This window comes from Lygodium microphyllum, unplaced genomic scaffold (assembly GCF_053477565.2).
Source record: "Lygodium microphyllum isolate KBCC unplaced genomic scaffold, Lygodium_microphyllum_v1.1.10 scaffold_33, whole genome shotgun sequence".
In the NCBI taxonomy this organism is placed as follows: domain Eukaryota; kingdom Viridiplantae; phylum Streptophyta; class Polypodiopsida; order Schizaeales; family Lygodiaceae; genus Lygodium; species Lygodium microphyllum.
The window spans coordinates 3,821,371-3,842,569 of NW_028229516.1; the positions used below are offsets into that span (position 1 = coordinate 3,821,371).

The 21,199-nt window shown below is 37.4% G+C and overlaps 1 pseudogene; it reads right to left on the reverse strand.

The window, feature by feature from the left end:
• Positions 1-2,461: 2,461 nt before the first annotated feature.
• On the reverse strand, positions 2,462-8,777 carry LOC148009209 (rac-like GTP-binding protein 5; annotated as a pseudogene).
• Positions 8,778-21,199: the final 12,422 nt, after the last annotated feature.

Here is a 21,199-nt window from a genome sequence, read left to right on the forward strand (position 1 = left end):
TGCTGCTGCATATACAATTGTGTCTGCTGATTTTGAAGCTACATATACATAGACATATTTTGCAAAATCTACTTTAAATCATCCGTAGAAGTACTTGAAGCAGTAGTCAATCATGGAGCTGAAGTAGAGGACAAAGCAGGAATTGTAGAAGAGGCTGAAATTGATGCTGAAGTATCTCCCATCCTGAAATTTAAATACGACGCTTTCACGTCGGGTTCACCAAAGATGTCAAAGGGTTTTTCAAAAGCAAAGTCGCGTCTACAAAAAACCTTGACAAATTTCAAGGTAGAAGATCAATCTATCGAGATCAGATTCAATTTGAAAGCTCAATTTCAGATGATATGAGACATACAATCAGCTACATCTGATTGGGACTATCTCCAATAAATGTCTTAAAAAAAACTCATGTCAACAAATTTTTCATGTAGTCTGAATCCCTATGAAGCTTCTCTTGGAACTTTTTTAAACCACTGATTCATCATATCCATTGGAACAATAAGCAGCATGTCTCTCTCAAAGGAACAAAAAGACTGCATAAAATTGAACAGGTTTTCACCTATCCACATTGCTAGGGCTTCGATCTGCTATTGTTGAGCAGCATTGATAGCAAGAAGAGAAAGCACATCTTCAACTGTGAGACCAATCTTTACAGACAAAGGCACTGAATTTGTCTCGAAGCCCAACCTTTGGCATCAAATTTAAAGCCTGCTTGGACCTCTCCCTACAGTTGTCCTTGTTTCCCGAGTACTTTGTAAGAGATTGGCGATACAAAACCTTCCACAAACACGTTGTTCAATGGGATCATGCTCTAGCATCTGAGTAAAATTCTCATGAATTTTTAACAGAATCACCATTACCAGCATGCATGATTCAATTAGGAGTGAAAATAGATTTAGCTATTCGCATCAATAGAATCTAGTGAAAAGGAATGGGCTCCACTTACACAACAGCCCCTAGAGGATCATCTGCTGTAAAAGTGTCTCTGTCAAACAGTTTGACATAAATTTCAGTGACCTCACTATCAATATTGAACACAGAAGTCCGGTTCCATACTGGGTCGCTCCCTTTCATTTTCCATAGTGCGACTCTTTTGCATTTGGTTGTGACAAATAATCACTGCATACGGATCAGATTTATCAAAGACATCTGCTGCATCCGATACTAAGAATGATGAATAATCTATTCCTGCTGCCTCTACAAGCAGGCACGCTCCTTTGTTCACCACTACCACAATTGTGATTTAGCATCAAGAAGCTCATAAGTAGCACTTTCTGAAGTGCACCATCCACCCTGTTGCAGAGACCTACTGCCACCACAGGCTTTAAGGGATGCAACAATCACATGTCCATCTGCCTTCTCACCAGATTGTCTCATCAAATGAAACAGTTAATAGCCTGCTTGTCTTGGCGAAACTTGGAATGTGCAGATATGATTACAGTCCATGCAAAGGTGCCGGGCTTTGATAATCTGTTAAACACAAGGTTTGCATCCACCAAGCTCTTGTAGTAAGATCCCCCTTTGCGCTTCTCGTTATCGGTCTGAGTCTTCTTTTGTCACTACGATTGTCTTCCATTTGAAAGTTGAGACATTATGGGCAATCTCAGCACATAACTTCCTGTTATGCATCATCAGAAGATCTAGCTCAGGAGAGTTGTGCACCAAGAACTTCTTAAATCCATTGGGAAGGACATGTCGAGTCTTCTTGTTCATTCCATAACCAATATTGGGCATTAATATGCATCCTTTAAACTTCCGCCTAACACACTCTCCTCCCCTATTTTGTCACTTCAAGGATTCGTAATTCTGCCTTAGGATGGGATAGATCAACCATGTGATTCCTATTAGCATCTCGCATAAAGAGGTAGACATGTATGAGTCTACTTTTCTTTTTTTCTTTTTCCTCTGAAATCTCTTTTGCCCATTGCTTGCGTCTTCCCCTTTTTTATTTTTCTCCCCCCTCAGCTCTCGTTCGGCAGGTTCCTGCTTTTTTTTTCCCAGCCCGATACAAAGCAGGTCACCTTTTTTTGTAATTCTGAAAACATGGACCTAGTGGGTGGTCTTCTCAAGCTTAAGTACTTTATCAATGTCAAGATCCAACTCATTTTCGGCTATCTAATGTACTTTCCACATTTTATCATCTACAGCATCCCTTTCAGTTTTTATGGTTTGCAGATTGCTGTCATACCCTGCAAAGATGATGTACTCCCCATTTTGAATCTGGTCAAGGTCCACAGCTGCAGCTACAACCACACACAATTCGCTATCTACAAGTAATGAGTACACTTATAAAATCAATACATACATCCAACAGCTTGCACTCACTTTTCTTTTACATTAGCCTAATCTTCAATTTAGAAGTTCAAAGCCATTGGTTATCTGAAAAGTAGTACTGCTCACAACTCTTCAGACAACTTCCATAGTGAACTATGCGAACGGTGTACATATAACTTAAGGTCACCAATCGAGTGTCAGCATCATACAGTAGAAGACTATTTCAGCCTAGGAGAAGCATTATACCAAAATGCAGTATGACTTGACTGCCATGACATATATTTAGGGAAACTCTGATGTTTCCAAATGCCCGTATGAGCATACCTATTACATAACCACACAATTTTTCTGATGCGGTTTTTTTTCTTCTTCCTTTGCCTTGGAGGTTGTAGCACAACCCTAATTGCAGCATCAAAAACAACCTTCATATTTTGTTGTGTTTTTGAGCTGCATTCAATATAGGCAGCAGCTCCTATCTGCTTCTGGAGTTCCTCTCCAAGAGCAGTGCTAATAGGGACAGCACCAGGATGGTCCATAAAGAATTGTTTGTCATCTCTTAGATCAAGTTTGTGTTGAGATATCGAGCTCCACTCGTGATACGCCAGGGTGACCGTTGTGTATTTATGTCACCGACTTGTCAGTTGCAGACGCGGTTGGTACACCGCCCATGAATAATAGCTACATGATAGCTATCCTTATCTACTCTAGTTCGTGGCTCAGTTAGTATGCCACCTTAGTTAGTTGAGTTTGGTTTGAGACCCATATATAGGGTTCTTCTATTTCTTTGTACTTGAGTTCTTTTGGCTTACACAACTAAGAAGAGGAAAACTGTTTTCAGCCTCCACCCTTGTGTGTCTTCCCCCATTGTGCAAGCAAGAAAGCTTCAAGCGAGACTCCTTCCTTCTCTCCCACAATCTTGACATGGTATCAGAGCCTTGTTCGTGGTAAGGAGCTCAAGAAAGCAAGCCAAGCTCGCGGTGTTCTGGTAAGAGGAGCAGTGTTGCTTTCATTTTCTGTTTTGGGAGCAGATCTCTGCAGGTAGCACAGCCGGAAAGTACAGGAGTGCATTGTCTCAGGTTGAGACGCCCTTCGCGGTGAAGCAACAGGGCGGTATATGCTACGGGGGAGGGCTTTAGCCCTTGGCGACCTTGTTTTTTTGATTTGAGGCCATTTCGGGGCCTGTTTTGCAGACGGAAGTTTTCTGCACGCACTCAGGAAAAGGCTCAGTTTTATGCTGTGCGACCACTGTTCTACAGGTCGGTGAAAAGTTACTGTAGAAATTGCATCGTATGCTTGTGCGCAGAGACATTGGGAGTTTCAGAATCATCCTTGGTTCCTGTTTATGCAAAATCGTCACTAGGAAGTGACTGTGTGGTCAAATACCACTTTCGCCAGTTTTGCAGATTTGCCCTTGTGAGGGTGAAGCTGTGTTTTTTGCAGTAACAGAATTTCTTGCAGTATTCTGTAATGGCATCTGATTCTCTTTCACAGATTGTCACTGAAAAGCTTGACAAGAACAACTTCCAGGCATGGAAGTTTAGAATGACGAATTTCCTTATGGGAAAAGGATATTGGGAATTTGTTGCAGGAAATGAAGAAGAACCAGTTCTTCCTGATGTTCCCAATCAACAACAAATGCAGGCATTTAAAACATGGCATGAGAGAGCCAGGAAAGTTATGTATTGGCTGTCTATCAGTATTTCAGACTCTATGATTGTGCATATTCAGGATGCAAGTACGCCAAAGGAGGCATGGGATACTTTGTCAAAAATGTATAGCACAAATACGCAAGCCAGGAAAATGCAGCTCAAGCAAGAGTTGCATAATGTGCAAAGAGAAAGTATGAGCATCAACGACTACCACATGAAGGTGAAGAAGATTGCAGATGCACTTGCTTCCATTGGGTCGCCAGTGGAAGATGATGATTTAGTTTCCGTGACCTTGAATGGTCTAGGAAAGGATTATGCACAGTTTCGGACATCCATTTCAGTTCGTGAAAGATTTCCTGATTTTGAGGAGTTGATTGCTCTTCTAATTTCTGAGGAACAGAGAAATGGTGGTGCATCTTCTTCAGGAGGAACTTCAAAAGAAGCTGTCTTCTACTCAAATGCTGGAAGAGGTAGAGGCAGAGGTAGAGGAGGCCGATTTGGAGGCCGTGGTAGAAATCAGAATATGCAGCAAACACAAGAAAACCAGTCCTATGGAGGAGGACGTGGTAACTCTAGAGGCAGGGGGAGCCAAAGAGGTCGTGGTGGATGGCAAAGAGGCCAAAATGCAAACAGTAATGTTGAATGCTACTATTGTGGTAAAATGGGTCATATGGCTAAAGACTGCTATAAAAAGCAGAATGACATCATGAATGGAAAACTGCAACAAGGGAATTATGCATCTTCTAGCAGACAGGGTGATGACAGAAATGAGCATTTGTTCATGGTGCAGCACATGAACAATTCTGTGACAAGTGCAGAAGAAAGCAATGGTGTATGGTACGTTGACTCAGGTGCATCAAACCACATGACAGGTCATGCAGAATGGATGGAGGATGCAAGGAAAATGGAAAAACCAGGATTTGTGGAGACTGGTGATGATACTGCACATCCGATTGTGCAGATTGGAAAAATTCCTTTGTCTATGCAGGATGGGAAAAAGAAATACCTGTCCGATGTATTTCATGTCCCGAATATCACCAAGAATCTGGTTTCAGTTGGTCAAATGGTTGAACAGGGCTTGCAGGTCAGATTTAATCCTCATGGATGCTTTGTTGAGGATATGAAAAATAAAGGTCGCTTGATAGCAAAAGGAAAGAAGAAGGGCAGAATGTTTACATTGGATGCAGACATGTCTGAATTGAGTGCAGCAATGTTTGCACATGGGACCGGTGTAGTTGCAGATATTGATATCTGGCATAAACGCATTGGTCATGTTAATGTACAGCGACTTAAATCAATGCAGGCCCAAAATATTGTTGCAGGATTGCCGAAATTCAAGGTTGCAGAAATGCATAAGGTATGTGAAGCCTGTCAGTTTGGAAAACAGGCAAGGAAACCATTTCCTAGACATGTTCAAGAGAGTGAGAAGCCATTGGAATTAATTCACTCTGATGTGTGGACAACTAAAGCTGCATCTCTTGGAGGCTGTCATTATTTTGTCAGTTTTATTGATGACTATAGCAGAAAAGTTTGGGTGTATTTTATGAAAAAGAAAAGTGAAGTTTTTGGGCATTTCAAAACTCTTAAAGCTATGGCTGAAAAAGAAACAGGTCTGCAAATAAAATGCCTAAGGTCAGATGGAGGGGGAGAGTACCTCTCAAATGAGTTTGCAAGGTTCCTGCAGGAGCATGGCATAAAGCAGCAATATTCATGCAGTTATACCCCACAACAGAATGGAATTGCAGAAAGGAAAAACAGGCATATTGGAGAGGTATCTCGTGCCATGCTCAATGAAAAAGACTTGCCAGATTTTTATTGGGCTGAAGCAGTTGCTACAGCAGTCTACATAATGAACAGGACTCCCACTGCAGCAATACATGGAATGACTCCAGAGGAGAGGTATACTGGTAGGAAACCAGATATTTCTCATTTGAAAATTTTTGGTTGCATTGCCTATGTACATGTGCCAGATGAGCTGAGATCCAAGTTGGATCCAAAAGCTGAGAAGTGCATCTTTATTGGTTACTCTCTGCAGCAAAAAGGGTATAGATGCTATAACCCTTCTACTCGTAAGTTTACAGTGAGCAGAGATGTTGTTTTTGATGAGATGAGTAGCTGGTATAAACCAGTAAATGTGATTGATGATGAAGATGCACAAAATGGTAATGCTACACAAAATTCACAGCAGCAGTCACAAAATATTAGTGGACCTGGAGCGTCCTCTAGCAGTGGTTCACATTCTTCGCCATGGACAGGCAGATTGAGATCAGGAGAATCTTCTCAAAGCAATGCAGATAGTGGTATGCAGGTATCACGAAAAGGAAAAGAGAAGGTTGATCAGCCCATGTTTGATGTGAATGCAGGTCACTCTTATGTGGATGGTGAATCCAGTGGCTCAGAACAGAGCATTGATGATGAGTTGGGTATTCCTTCTATTGTTACACCTGGAGTAAGGAAGACCAGGGATGTTTTGAGAGCACCTGGGAGTGAACCTACTTTGCGCAGGTCTACGAGAGCTAGGTATCCTGTGGATAGGCTGAAATATGATGGATTTACAGCCATTCACTATGCATATATGGTCAAGGTGATACAGGAACCAGAACCCACTTCTTTTGAGCAAGCCATGGGAAAAGAAAAATGGGAGAAAGCCATGGATGAAGAAATGGATGCCTTGGAAGCAAATGCTACATGGGAGTTAGTACCTTTGCCTAAAGGTAAGAATGCAATTGGCTGTAAGTGGGTTTATAAGGTGAAGCACAATGCTGATGGTTCTGTGAACAGATACAAGGCAAGATTAGTAGTCAAGGGGTATGCACAAACATATGGCATTGACTATGAAGAAACATTTAGTCCGGTTGCAAGGATGGCAACCGTAAGAGCAGTCATTGCTATGGCTGCATCAAAGGGATGGTCTTTACATCAGATGGATGTAAAGAATGCCTTCTTGCATGGTGATTTGCAAGAAGAGGTCTATATGGAGCAGCCACCAGGTTATGTGCATGCTGTTCATCCTGAGTTTGTTTGCAGGTTGAAGAAAGCCTTGTATGGCTTGAAGCAAGCACCTAGAGCATGGTCTGACAAGATAGGACAGTATCTTGTCACTATTGGCTTTCAGATTTCCAAGGCAGATTTCTCACTTTATGTGAGAAAAACAGAGAAAGGTATTATGCTGCTTGTCATTTATGTTGATGATTTGATTATGACAGGTGACAGTGATGAAGATATCCTTCATGTGAAAATGCTATTGAAGCAGAAGTTTGAGATGAAGGATTTGGGAGAGCTGCGTTATTTCTTGGGCATTGAGGTGATTAGATCACCAAGTGGGATACAGCTCTTGCAGAGGCAGTATGGATTGGACATGCTGTCCAAATATGGGATGACAGGCTGTAAGCCTATTTCAGTTCCTTTGGAGCAAAATGTGAAGCTGAGCACAGATGCAGGTGAGCCTCTAGAAGACCCTACTATGTACAGACGCATAGTAGGAAGTTTGATTTATATGACTATTACCAGGCCAGATTTGAGCTATGCTGTTGGATTGGTAAGTCAGTTTATGCAGGCTCCAAGGAAACCACATTTGGATGCGGCTAGACGCATACTTAGGTATGTGAAGTCCACATTGCAGTGTGGACTATTTTATGAGACTGGGGCTCAGATACAGTTGCATGGATACACTGATGCTGATTGGGCTGGTAGTATTTCTGATAGACGATCTACCAGTGGATATGTATTCTCTTTTGGGAGTGCTGCAGTCACTTGGAGCAGCAAGAAACAGCCTACAGTTGCCTTGTCGAGCACAGAGGCTGAGTACAGGGGTGCAGCAATGGCTGCATGTGAGGTAGCTTGGTTGCATAAGCTACTTTATGATATGCATCAGTCTACAGATGGGCCAGTTGTCATTTATTGTGACAACATGAGTAGTATACACTTGGCAAATAACCCAGTCTATCATGCTAGAACAAAGCACATTGAGGTGCATTATCACTATGTGCGAGAGAGGGTTTTACTAGGTCTTATTGATCTAGTTTATGTCAGCACAGAGGATCAGGTAGCTGACATATTCACAAAGGCATTGGGCACAGAGAAGCTGCGCAAGTTCAGAGACCTGCTTGGTGTGCAGGAATTGGGATTGAGCTCGAGGGGGAGTGTTGAGATATCGAGCTCCACTCGTGATACGCCAGGGTGACCGTTGTGTATTTATGTCACCGACTTGTCAGTTGCAGACGCGGTTGGTACACCGCCCATGAATAATAGCTACATGATAGCTATCCTTATCTACTCTAGTTCGTGGCTCAGTTAGTATGCCACCTTAGTTAGTTGAGTTTGGTTTGAGACCCATATATAGGGTTCTTCTATTTCTTTGTACTTGAGTTCTTTTGGCTTACACAACTAAGAAGAGGAAAACTGTTTTCAGCCTCCACCCTTGTGTGTCTTCCCCCATTGTGCAAGCAAGAAAGCTTCAAGCGAGACTCCTTCCTTCTCTCCCACAATCTTGACAGTTTGGTTCCAACAAGAATAATAGGAACTCCAGGTGCATAATATGTCAATTCAGGAATCCATTATTTTTTTTATAATGTTATCATAGCTTGCCTTGCTAGTCAGAGAAAAAGCTAGAAGAAATACATCTGCTCCTCTATAGCTCAGAGGACGCAACTTGTTATAATCTTCTTGGCCTGCTGTATCCCAGAGTCCAAGGTTGACGGTAAATCCATCGACAATAACATTGGCACTGAAATTGTCAAACACAGTAGGAATATAATCTATAGGGAAGATATTGCTAGTATATGAAACAAGAAGGCAGGTCTTGCCTACTGCCCCATCTCCCACAATCACACACTTGATGAATCTGGGATTGTTCATCATGATGGGTGGATAGAAATATGGAAACTTTGATGATGGAAGGGAGTAGATGGTGCTGTCATTCACATGTCTCTGCTGCTGTTGTGCATGCCCAGCTCTCAAAGTGAGAGAACCTAGTATGATGGGTACTGGTCAGCACCTTGAATGGCAATCACAGATGACTGTTGAACTGGAAGGATACCTTCATCTTGCATTTGTTTGTACAACAATACAATCTTTTCCACTTGCTCTTGCTCCACATATGCTGTAAGCATTGAGTTCCATGACACTAAGTTTCGCCTTGATAACCCAATAAAGACATTCTCTGCTTCAACAATGCTTCCACACTTGCCATACAAATTCACAAGAGTGCTTTGTGCATCCGAATGCAATGCTTGCCCTATGATCAGTGCTATTGCTCTGTTCAACTGTCCTGTCTCAGCCATGGCTTTATCCTTTTGTATTAGAATGCCACATGCTTGAAGCTCGACCACATATGTCTGTTGGTCTGGGATGACACCTTCTTCTTGCATCTGTCGGTAAAACTATAATGTCTTCTCCCCTTTACCCTGCTCAACATAAACTGAAAGCATTCCATCATTCCCACCATCATTGAAGGAAAATCTATCAGGTGCAAACCCAGCTGAAAGGAAAGGTAGCAAAAGACCCCTCTCTCTACTATACTGCCCACGCAGAACAAAAATGCAAACACAATGACTAAGTATGTACAAGTAACGAATGTCACACACACAACTTTTTGGTGGATTCCACACCTTGGACGCGCAGCAGTACGACAATGGTTTGAACTGTACCAAACCCTGTGACCAAATCTTGATGCTCCAATTAACTAGTTTCTGTCCTTGTGACTAAATTCTCCATGAAAATGACTCTTCTCATGGATCAATTCCATCCTTTGATACCAATGTAATAAACCAATTCTCACAGCAAATCAATTAATTGAAAATTCATGAAATATACCAAGAAATACACCATGTTGGTAAAGTAGCCATAGCTAAGGTAGCTAATCTTGAAGTAATATTACCATGGAAAGCTGAGAATCAAATATGTAAGCTGGAATATGAATATTCACCTCATGTCAAGGTGGGACATGGTATGCACCCCATATCTTGGTGGCTAAGAGCATGCACCCTCTTAGTTGGTGGGAGGAAGGAGCCTCAAAACATGTATCGTTGAAAATGGCAAAAAGATCCCTCACAAGTTACATCTCCTCCCTTTTATACTTGACCTTGGCCTACTCTAGACTAAGGTGACTTATGCTTTATTGCAACGAATTCATTTATATGAACCTATTTTTCCATGCAATGTGCCCTATCAAGAATATGCTTTGGAAGAGAATTTTGTGCTCAATTATTCATGTGGTCTACAAATTAAAATCCATGCAATGTAATCAATCAAATGTTAGATATGATCAATGCCCCACCCTCATTAGGTGCTACCAATGATCCATGGTGCTCAAAGTTGTAAGGGCCCCATTATGAGGAGAAGCCAAATGTGAGCCCGGACATTGGTTGAGTCCTGACTTGTATATCAGATGAGGTCTATGTGATCGGATGGCAAAAAGGTGACTGTTGTGGGTCTAATCTTTGGGTTAGACAGAGTGGTTAAGCTGGTAGCAACTCGAGGCGCATTGCATCGAGTTGCGGTGTAAGGGAGTTAAAAGGGGCCCCTATTGTGGGGTCCGGGGGCCGCGGAAGCGGCCCCTGGCTGGGGGGGGCCAGCAGCCCCCCTGGCGGGGGTCCGAGGGCAGCGCCCCCGACCCGATGGTAAAGGGAATATTCCCTGGAATATTCCCTGGTCGACTAGTGGAGGCTCATATGGTAGGTCGGTCAGCACACCGACCTAACGACCTTCGCGGGCTATAAAAGCTAAACCTCTTCGCAGCCATCTCTCACTCATCTTTCACCCAGTCAGAGTTGTTGTTCCAGCTAGCCTTAAGCTCTTCACCTATCTTCTGTCTAGATCGCCATCTAAGCTTCACACAGTGGAAGCGCACGGGTGGACAGAGCCATCTTTGTATCAGTTGTTTGAAGCTAAAGAATTTATTGATTCTCCTCTTATCTGTTGTGTACTCTCTATCTCTTTCTCAGATTCTGTTTGCTGCGCCGTGTAATATTTTACATCAAACAATGCTTCTATAAAAAAAAATTATAAATGCACTGAAGGAAATGTACCTAGCCTAACTACATGTGCCCGTGCATGATGCAAAAATGCAAACAAAAAGACACACACAATGGAAAATAATTTCCTAATGATGTTGACTAACGTGTTCAAATTATTGGCGAAAAACTCCGCCCTAAGGTTTGTAGTGGTGGACGTGGACCATCACGACAATGTGCGTACATGTCACATAGACGATCGAAAACGCACGCAAGGCACTCAAGAGTGGTGCCTCAAAGCCCGAGTGGTTAGGCGCACATGACTGGCAGAGACTCAGGGAGGAGGCTACACATTCTCCAAGATGTTGGCAATAGCAATAAGAGGTAGCGAGGGCACGACTGGTGGGAGGGATGGTCCATCATCTTGGGAGTGGCAACCACAAGACTTTTCTAGAGGATTTTGTAAGTTTTTCTTTTGATATTCTCGGTTTCTTATTTGCAATATTACTTGTACTGATAATCATGTTTCTAACAGTTGTATTTTATTTTCTTTGTAGCACTCCATTATAAACCATGATCCCACCAACCTGGAGACTCGACATACAGAGAGACACAGTTTCACTGCATTGATCGATATACTGTATCCACGCGGCGGCCCAATAAGTCAATCATTTTTCTTGTATGTAGTTATTATTTTTATTAAAATGTATTATATATGGTGGACTAATGTGTAGTTGTTCATTTTGCAAAGTTCGTTTGATGCTCCTTTGCATCAGGACAAGCTTTTAGATCGCGCTTGGATTTATGGAGTGCACATCCTCTTCTCTTTTGGTCCTATGATTTATGCATGCATCTTCTATATACTATGTTGTTATCACACTTTGTATCTTGCCATAATTCCATGAGTTTTCATCAACCAATCCACTTATAGAATATAAATACATCACATAATGCTATATGTGGCAGGGCCACAAATTTATTTTTCTTTGTAACTGTCGCTATTAGCATCGCAAATTTATTGCACACATCATTATTGGAATCACAATACACATTGCAAACCGTCACTATTTGTGTTGCTATTAGCATCACAAAATCGACAAAAATTGCGATGCTAATAACAATGCAAATACTGATGCAAATAGTGACAATTTTATGGAGACGCTGATACCAACACGTTTAGCGATGACATGGGTAATTTTTTTTATGAATAATTTCGTCACTTTGAATGTCAGTTTAAGGCCTGTATCTTGTAGTGTATATTATATATTTCAAATCATAAATTTCACTAAAGATCATTTACTTAAAATAAATTTACGTAAACACCACATTTTATGTACATTTTTATATAATGCATTTAGTACGTTTCAACGATGTTATAAGAAACTTCTTGGTTTTTATTTTCTTCCTTCCACTTTTGTGCCCGTACCACACATTGTTGATTGCTTCTCCCTTTGTACTATACAAGCACATGATTGTCCATCAGCAAAGCATTTTTATTTCCATTCATGTTTGTATTCATAGTGCCATTGTGATTTATTACTCTTACTATGTACTATGTTGTGCCATAAATATTGTCAACCAAGATTTCTTGTAAGGTCACAAGGAACTCATGATGTGATACCTTTGGATACCAAGGCTTATGGATTATATATACATTAGTATAGATTGCATCCACAAATCCCGAAAATGTTATATGCCACCATTTGTAATAAGGCATGCTCTAAAATGGTTGAGACATTGTTCCTATCTACATTACAACTACACTATCTTGTGCAAGGGAGAGAAGGCTTTCTCCTTTGCTCTAAAATGATTAATCCTTGAGTGGAGACATAGCTTTCAACTTTGATCATTGGTTCATTGAATATGCATCAATTTTCAAGTATTGAAACCAAGCTTCTCTAACCTACCACTGAGTTCCATATTCTCTCTCCTCTACACCAATAACATAATCCACTATAGTGTTTGATGACATTAACTTTAGAAATTGAAGTTCATGTCTAATAGTTGGACCAACCATTAAATTTTTCATCTTTGTTATGATCAAATGTAGATTTCTATATCATTTTTATTAATTTTAATCTCCTTTTAAAAGAGATTTCGTAGTCTTGCAAATAATGTAAGTGTACCCATTTAATATATACATTGCTTAATCCTTGAGATTTTATGATTCACTACAGGATACAATTGTTTATTGCATTTACAATGTTTGAAAATTCTTGAATCTTTTGTAAAGGAAAATATAAATAAAGGATGGACAACAACTCTACCACCTCTCTCATAACACATGAAATGAAACATAGATAAATTGTATTGCTACTAGCTATGTTGAAAAACCTAGCTTTGAGACCAAATCAAACCTAGAGATCTTTAACGCTTAACAATTGCTCACTAGTTTTTATGTTACCTATTTAGATTTCTGCTCATTTTGGTATGCGTACTCTACTTTTAGACTCATATATGGTGCTATACAAATTTTCAACATAGAGAAAGACAACTTCCAGTTGTAAGAGATGACCTCCATGTAGTAAAGGGCCATAATTGGTAAAAGAATAAGTTGATTGTTAAGCTAACTTTTAGGGAATCTCTAGACTCTAGGAATTTGGGGATCAATAATCATGACAATACTTTGTATGGAATAATGGATGCTATATAGAAACCTATATATTCAATTGACTAACTCGTGTAACCCAAGACTCAAAATCATGCTTCCTAGACTTAATTATACTTTCATATCCTAAAATTATAAAATTATATAGCCATAATCAAAGTAGTAGGACTAAGAAATATGTTCATATTAAGATGAAGGATTTTGAGGCATAGGTTGACATGATTTAAGTAACCGAGTATTCAATTGCCTAAGTCATGCCACCTAAATGTCCAATTCTTGCACCATAAATCTAAATATATTTCCCCATCCTTGCATTCTAATCATGGGTAAACAATATTCAAAATGTTAGGATTGAGAAATATACTAAGGTTCAAGTATAGGATTTCGAGACATGGATTGTCATAAGTAAATTCTTGGTTAGTATTTTTGTTTAGAGTTTCTAATTTTATGGCAATTCTTTTTTTTTTTTTTAGAGTTTCCACTTGTTAGGATTATTCATATTTAGTGTTTCTTTAAGAGCCTCTATTTTTATGGTCTTTTTATGCTCAATATAAGTGTACACGTAAGCATAGAGTGCACAATTGGTAGGATATTAGAGTTATGGGTTCTATGGGATTGTATAAATATTTTTTTGTTTTTATATTAAAATAATGAATGGAATTTTTTCATTGCTTAATGTATAAAATCATTTGTTATATGGAACCTATAGAACTATATCATTGAATATACATTGAATTCAATATGAAATTGAAGATATCTTTGCATTAGGTTCCATTCTCCATCATCCATAGGTGTGCTTGTATGTACTAAAGAACATTGGTTGATGTGCATAATATGAGACATGTACCTTCATTTCTATAAGAAAGCGAGAGGAGAAAAGAGAGAGACTACGACAACATACTAAGATGTTGTGAGTTCACACCCCATGAGTTACAACTTTGGTTAATCAAGTACTTTAAGATAACATGGATGCTAATATGGACATTTGCATGTGTTGGAGGAGCAGCTAGCCAAATCCATTATGTTTATGCAAATTTTCAATTGCATAGAGAATCAACACCCTTCATGTAATGGGGTTCATGCCAAAGTATATGTATAATTATGCTCCATTCCATCATCTCTCTCACTTCTCTCATGAGAAAAGAAGATATGGGCCATATTGCCCAATAAATCCTCCTTTTTAATTTCATGAGGAGGCTCATCACCCTTGAAGTCATCAATTTCTACATAATATGGCACCTATGTCTCCTCTCATTGGTTCTTGGCCTGCTTTCATAGTACATATGGTAGCATGTGTGGATGCCCATTAGACTCTTGTATTCAACAAACCTCCAAGTCACTATAAACATATATCTTCAATTCAAGTGGAAGTTCATTTAACTCTTCATTGAGCAAGACATTAGCAATGATTTTTGGGATCCCATTCTTCATAAATTTTTGTTGTGATTCCATGTGCCTCTCAAATGCATCCTTGACAATGGTTACACATATATTTTATCTTTAGCTTCAACCATACCAAGTAATAATACAAATGTAAGGTTTCATCATCTATATCACTAGAAGAAAAGTAAGCTTGAGGATGTGGAGGGGACTTCCCTCTTGAGGATATGGACATATTCCCCAATCAATCAATGGGCCTTGCAAAACCCATGCACTATCATGAAATTGTGCAACTATGTTAAGTATTTACAGACGTTGTCTATCATCGTGCATGCATTATCTCTCCTTATCATGTTGCAATGTGCATCAAAACATGCCTCTGACTCTACCAATAATAGAAACTAGATCTTTTAAGCCCTTCCATTCCAAATGGCATCCAGTCTCATTTTTTATACACTATTTCAAATACCAAAACAGAAGAAGAAATGAAGATTGATAAGCCATGGGGAGGAGAAGCCTTACCTTTCTCAACCCACATGTGTGAGGAGCCCTTTCCTTCTCCTCTTACTCCTCCTCTTTGATAGATAGAAAAGATATGCTCTCTATTGATTTCCTTCTCTTCACTAAATATACATGAAGCTTGTTTATTCAATGATTATCTTGTTCCTTTGTCTCTTCCATTGTTTCCTATTTCTTTATGATTAGTTGGAAAAAGAAGTAGCAGTCATAGATGAGATCTTTAGCTCAAGATATTATGCTTTGTGATCCTTGTCCGAACAAGAGTTGGGGGTTTTCCTTGTTATTTACATGGGTGCATCAAAATGGCTATGTACATTAGTCACCCTACAACTTTCCTACATAGGTAAACACTTTAGTAAATGTTTGTTTTTCTATTTCCTCATTATGGTGGTAAACATGGAATAGAAGATGGCTTATCATATGTAAACAAACATGTTTTTAAATGCTTTATCCCACAAATTCATGCATTAGTAAACACGTAAGTAAATTTATAGTCAATCACTAAGTAAAATAGATGTCGTATTATTGAAATCGAAGTGGTATCACAATGGTAACAAGTCATTCTCATATGTAAAAGATGTTAACAATAAGTAATGTTAATCCTATATTCTTATGCAAAGTCTTTTACTTATGTGTTGTTATTTGTTAACTTGTGCTTGTGTTTGCTTATGCAACATCTTCTTTTTCAAAGCATACATCAAGGTAAATTTTCTCCTCTAGTGTTTTGTTCCATGTTCACCTATATGATAATAAAATAGATTTTTAGATCTATTTATACGTTAAACATTACAAAGTAGCTTGTGGATGCTTATTTCAAAATGCATATTTGTTTGTTTATTGCCATGTTATACATGTTCTTGATTTCATCCTCCTAGAAATCCAACCAGGAAAAGATGGTGACTGATATGCGAGCTTATTTTATGTATGCCCCCATCCCTGAGGAGATGTTTAACTATATGTCAAAGCTTAGACCATATAAATTATGGAATGCAACATAGCCTCAAGGGTCACTATGAATTCTTATCCTCAACCATTATGACTAAGGATAGATACGTGACATCAGTCATCCCCTCAAGGATCTCCATCACAAACAAAAATAATGCTTGTTGGTAGAAATAATAAATGCTATTCAGAAGAGGTCATTGTTGATATGGCATGCATATACCAATACGCAAAGGATAGAGCAAGGTCTCCCTCTAGTGGGAGAACTTACTATTGCTCATATAATAGAGTGGAAGGAAGTAAAGAGGTGAGAAATGGAAGGGGTTATTGATTAGCAACATAAAGAGGTGCATTGTATCTAGATGGAACAATATAGAGCCTCACATTTTGGATCAAGAGGATGAGTTTCATGGGAGGTAGATTTTGTTTAGTATAAATAATTCACTTCATTAAGCTTATGTGTTTCTAACATTACTTATATCTTGTAATGTATATCTCTATTATCAAGTACATGGATATTATGGGCCAACTTCCAACAAAGTCCAAGACAACATATCATCAATGACACAATAGACAAGATATGCAGGGTTACCTCTTAAGAGAGAGAAAATCAATTAGCATTAATATTATTGTGCCACAAGAACTTCAATAAAATAAGAAATATTTATAAGTAGTTTACAATTTGTTATATAGGGTGTTATTTGAAGCATTTCAATCATTTTCTTATTGTAATCACTTGCTCTTTGACATAGATACCAGAGAATCAAGAGGAAGAAGGGAAAGGGAGATCAAGTGAGCATTGTACTCTTTTTCTCTTTGCTATAGGCACAAGAGAATCAAGAGGGAGAAGGGGAATGAAGATCAAGCAAGTTTACATGCTTTGGATGAGGATTATGAGACCAGAAATAGTGGATCCAAGGAGGGTTCACCCATACGTCAAATGTACCACCTTAGATAGTGGTTTTTCTCTATTGTACTACAAGCGAAAAACTTGGCTATCCGATTTTGATGTATTCACTCTACTTCTAATATAACAAACAACATTCTTTGGAAGCTCTAAATCCTTTTATGTTATGATTCACTGCAAATATTGGCTTCCAAATATTTATGTATACCCTTGTATTTTGTGATTATACAACAACAAGGTTTACTACTAAACATTCTCGATCATTCTTATATATTTGGAGTATACATTTCGTCTTTCTTATCTTATATTCCCATTATACATTTCCATATATAATGCTACATTCTTGTATTTACTTTATTTTACCATGTACACTTTATTGCAACGTAGATTTTTAAAAATCCCATGAATAATCTTTGATATCGATTACTAATATATATATTTTTATTTATTTATTTATTTATTTATTTTCTTTGTTTTGATGAGCAAGGTGATCCACAAAATTTTGCTTTATTATTACAATGGGACGGGTTTCAGGCCTCAAAGACAACCCATAAGAATTGTGGAGTTGTTGAGGTGAAGGTCTTCAATGCTGGAAAGAACTCTTTTATTGGAGTTATACCAGTTTTATTTATTCCATTTAGCTGTAAAAAGGTGCTTGGGAGCTCTAGCAAGCTTTTTCATGTCTTCATGCAACCATTGATTGATGAGTTGGAAAGTATGTTTGTTGATGGATTTAAAGTAGATTTCAATTATCCAATCACACACATTACTGAATATAGAAATTCTCTCAATAGAAGGTTCATTGCACGTGCCATGCTAACGATGGTAAGTGGTGACCATCTAGCTCAATGCAAGATTGGATCTTTTAAAGAGGGTGGTCAATCTTTTTGTCATAGACACAAAGCGATAGCTACCTTGGAAAGTGAGGGATCAGGATATTACTTATATGATCAAAACAGCTTTCAACATAGACCAATCAAAACATCAAGTGATGAAATGCTTACTTCTATGATTATGGCAAAAAGAGCTCTCACTCAAGCAGATAGGGATGAAAATTTAAAAGAAGCAGGACTTTTTGGTAGATCATGATTGTGGAGATTATATGATCTCTACGGTTTTGATTTGTCCTTGGATCTTGTATATGATTGCATGCATATTTTGGCTCTAAATTTGTTCTCAAAGTATACATATGCTCTAATAAGGACTGTGGACAATAGAGAAAACACAAATTGATGAGGCAACATATCATGTTACAAAAGTAACTCCGTACTCTATACGATATAGTCGATGGCCAAGGTACCCTAGTAAATATTGTGAAAGCTACAAGATCAAAGAAAATCAAAAGTGGATACAATGGTGTTTGCCGTATGTATTGTGTGAGGTTGAAGGCATTCCAAAGGTCTTTTATGACTTGGGATTACTACTCATAGACATTGATCAATCTTTTTACAACTACACTCGTGATCATGGTTGGTCTAGAGAAGATGTAGATAGTTTGAGAGAATTACTTGGTTCTTGGAGAGTAAGGTCTGATGAAGAACTCTTAGGATCCAACTCAACACCGTTGGAGCATGTTGCAGGTATAAACTCTTCTCAACTTTTCCTTTGTTTATGTATTTATAGTATCTATATTTTAATTTAATAATGTATCTTATTATTATATCAATTATAGATTTCAAAGAGTTCCTGGATGATATTCTTCGTCACGGTAGCTATGATGCTTTTTGGTGTTATACATATGACGAATGGTCTCGACATATGTTAATATCAAAACAAACAACAAAGACAATGAAATTTCTTATGAAATTTATCGAAGGCGGAGTTTCTTTACATGGATACTCATTCATATAACAAAAGACTAGCTTGACAAACTTATGCCACATCAAAGGATGATAAGACAGTTTCACAAAGCTCTCTTGCCACTTGATGGATCTTTAGTGAATATTGATAGATGTTCAAAACATTCAGAATGGCATATATCAAGTCTCATGCATGTATCATGTGTTGATAGAGCAAAAGAGTTATGGAGGTTTCCTACAAAAGCTAATGATTGTGCATGCAAAATAGCAACAATAACAAAGGAAATAGTAATAGGAGGAAAGAGGTTGAGATACAGGAATGCAACTAATGATGAAAGGAGGTACATCCATCAAACTTTCAACATAGAGGTGGAATGAGTAATAGAAAAAGGAGAGAGGTTTATCATTACAGGTAATGATTTTATTTGCATTTTTTATATTTTTATGAGAAAAATTATATTTTATATATATTTATATGTGATGATTTATTTGTCTTGGTAGATAAATATGTTTGTTGAAGGAGAAGAAAGCTTTCAAGAATTTCAAGATTATACAACAAATCAGGTTTTGATATCTATATTAAAATTTATTTTGACTACATATTTGTCTTTTTAACATTTTATCTTATTATTTACTTTGTTAAAATGTGTTATTACTAAAGGATGTTGAAAATGAAGATGAGGATCTTGATGTGGAAAGTTATGCAAGCTTTTCAAAGTTGTTGTTACATGGTTTAACAAAAAGAGTATATTCTAAAGAAACTATATAACAAAACATCAACAACTCAAGCAAAGATAAGGTATATGTTATTTTTAAATATTGTAATTATATATTTTTAAATTTTATTACTAAGTTTATTTTCAAATATAGGTTTATGTAGATGAGCAAAATGATGAAGTAATACGAAAAATTTTGAGAAATCCAAATGTAAATATTAATATTTATGTGATGGTTATATTTACATAATGTTGTAAAATTCTAAATGTGATTTATTTTATTTATATATATATATATATACATATATATATATATATAATGAATCGTTTGCAACAAACAAGCAAAAAAAGAGGTAACAATATCAAAGAAAAGAAACTAAAGGTATTATACATGAATTTTGTATTTTTATAAGTTTTACATTGGAAAAATAATATAATTTAGTTATTTTATTTGGATTAGAAATGTAAGGATATTTCAAATCCAAGCATTAAAATTGATATTTTCAATGATATTCAAAGAGTAACTTTCTTGATAGTTATTTTTTATTTGTACATGGTATTCGTTTAAAACCATAATAATATCAATATGTATTTTTGAATATTATAATTTAATTATTTTAAAATAAATTATATTAATCAAATATTTTGTGATTCATTTAATAATGCAGGTTGATATGACGAAAGAAAATATGGAGATGATACTTTTAACGTACCTCGATGTGCATACGATTCATGATATGAACTTTTCATTGAAAAGTACATATATAAATCTTAAAAAGACCGATGTTAGCTTTCAGGTCTTTTGTAAGGGTTCAAAAAAACCAACAAGTGATAATATGATACATGGCATTATTCATTGGCTTTTAGAGAATGGCAAGATCGTAATAGCCACAAGCAACAATATGATTAGTCTGGATGTGAAGATTGTAGCGTAGTGTTATTATACACTGCTCATTTGTAAACTCATTATTACTTTAGAAAATTTGTTTTTTCTCTTTCATTGACACTATGTATTGATGTTTTTATTTATTGAGTTTATATTAATCAATTGTATGTGCACTAGGTCTTATTTGAAATTAACTAGATAATCTCCATGTAAATTTCTAGTTGAGAATTCTTAATATATTTTTTACCTAAAAATAGACAAAAGTAGGCATGTGCAAACTAGGAAAAATGTAATATCTCTAAGTTAGAGAAAAAATAGATCTATATAAGAAATTTCCTAGATAGGGAAACTATCATATGCAAGAAAAATTTCCCATGTAGAGAGAATAAAATTTTCTTATGTTGGAAAATCCCCACACATGGAAATTCTTTTACATAAGAAAGAAAAAAAAGAGGATTCCCTATTAATTCCCTAGTTAAACACACATAAGTAGGAAAAGTAAATCATAGGGAAAATGGAACATTTTCTAGTTAAAGAAAGGAGGGTAGGAAATTTTATTTTTCCGTACA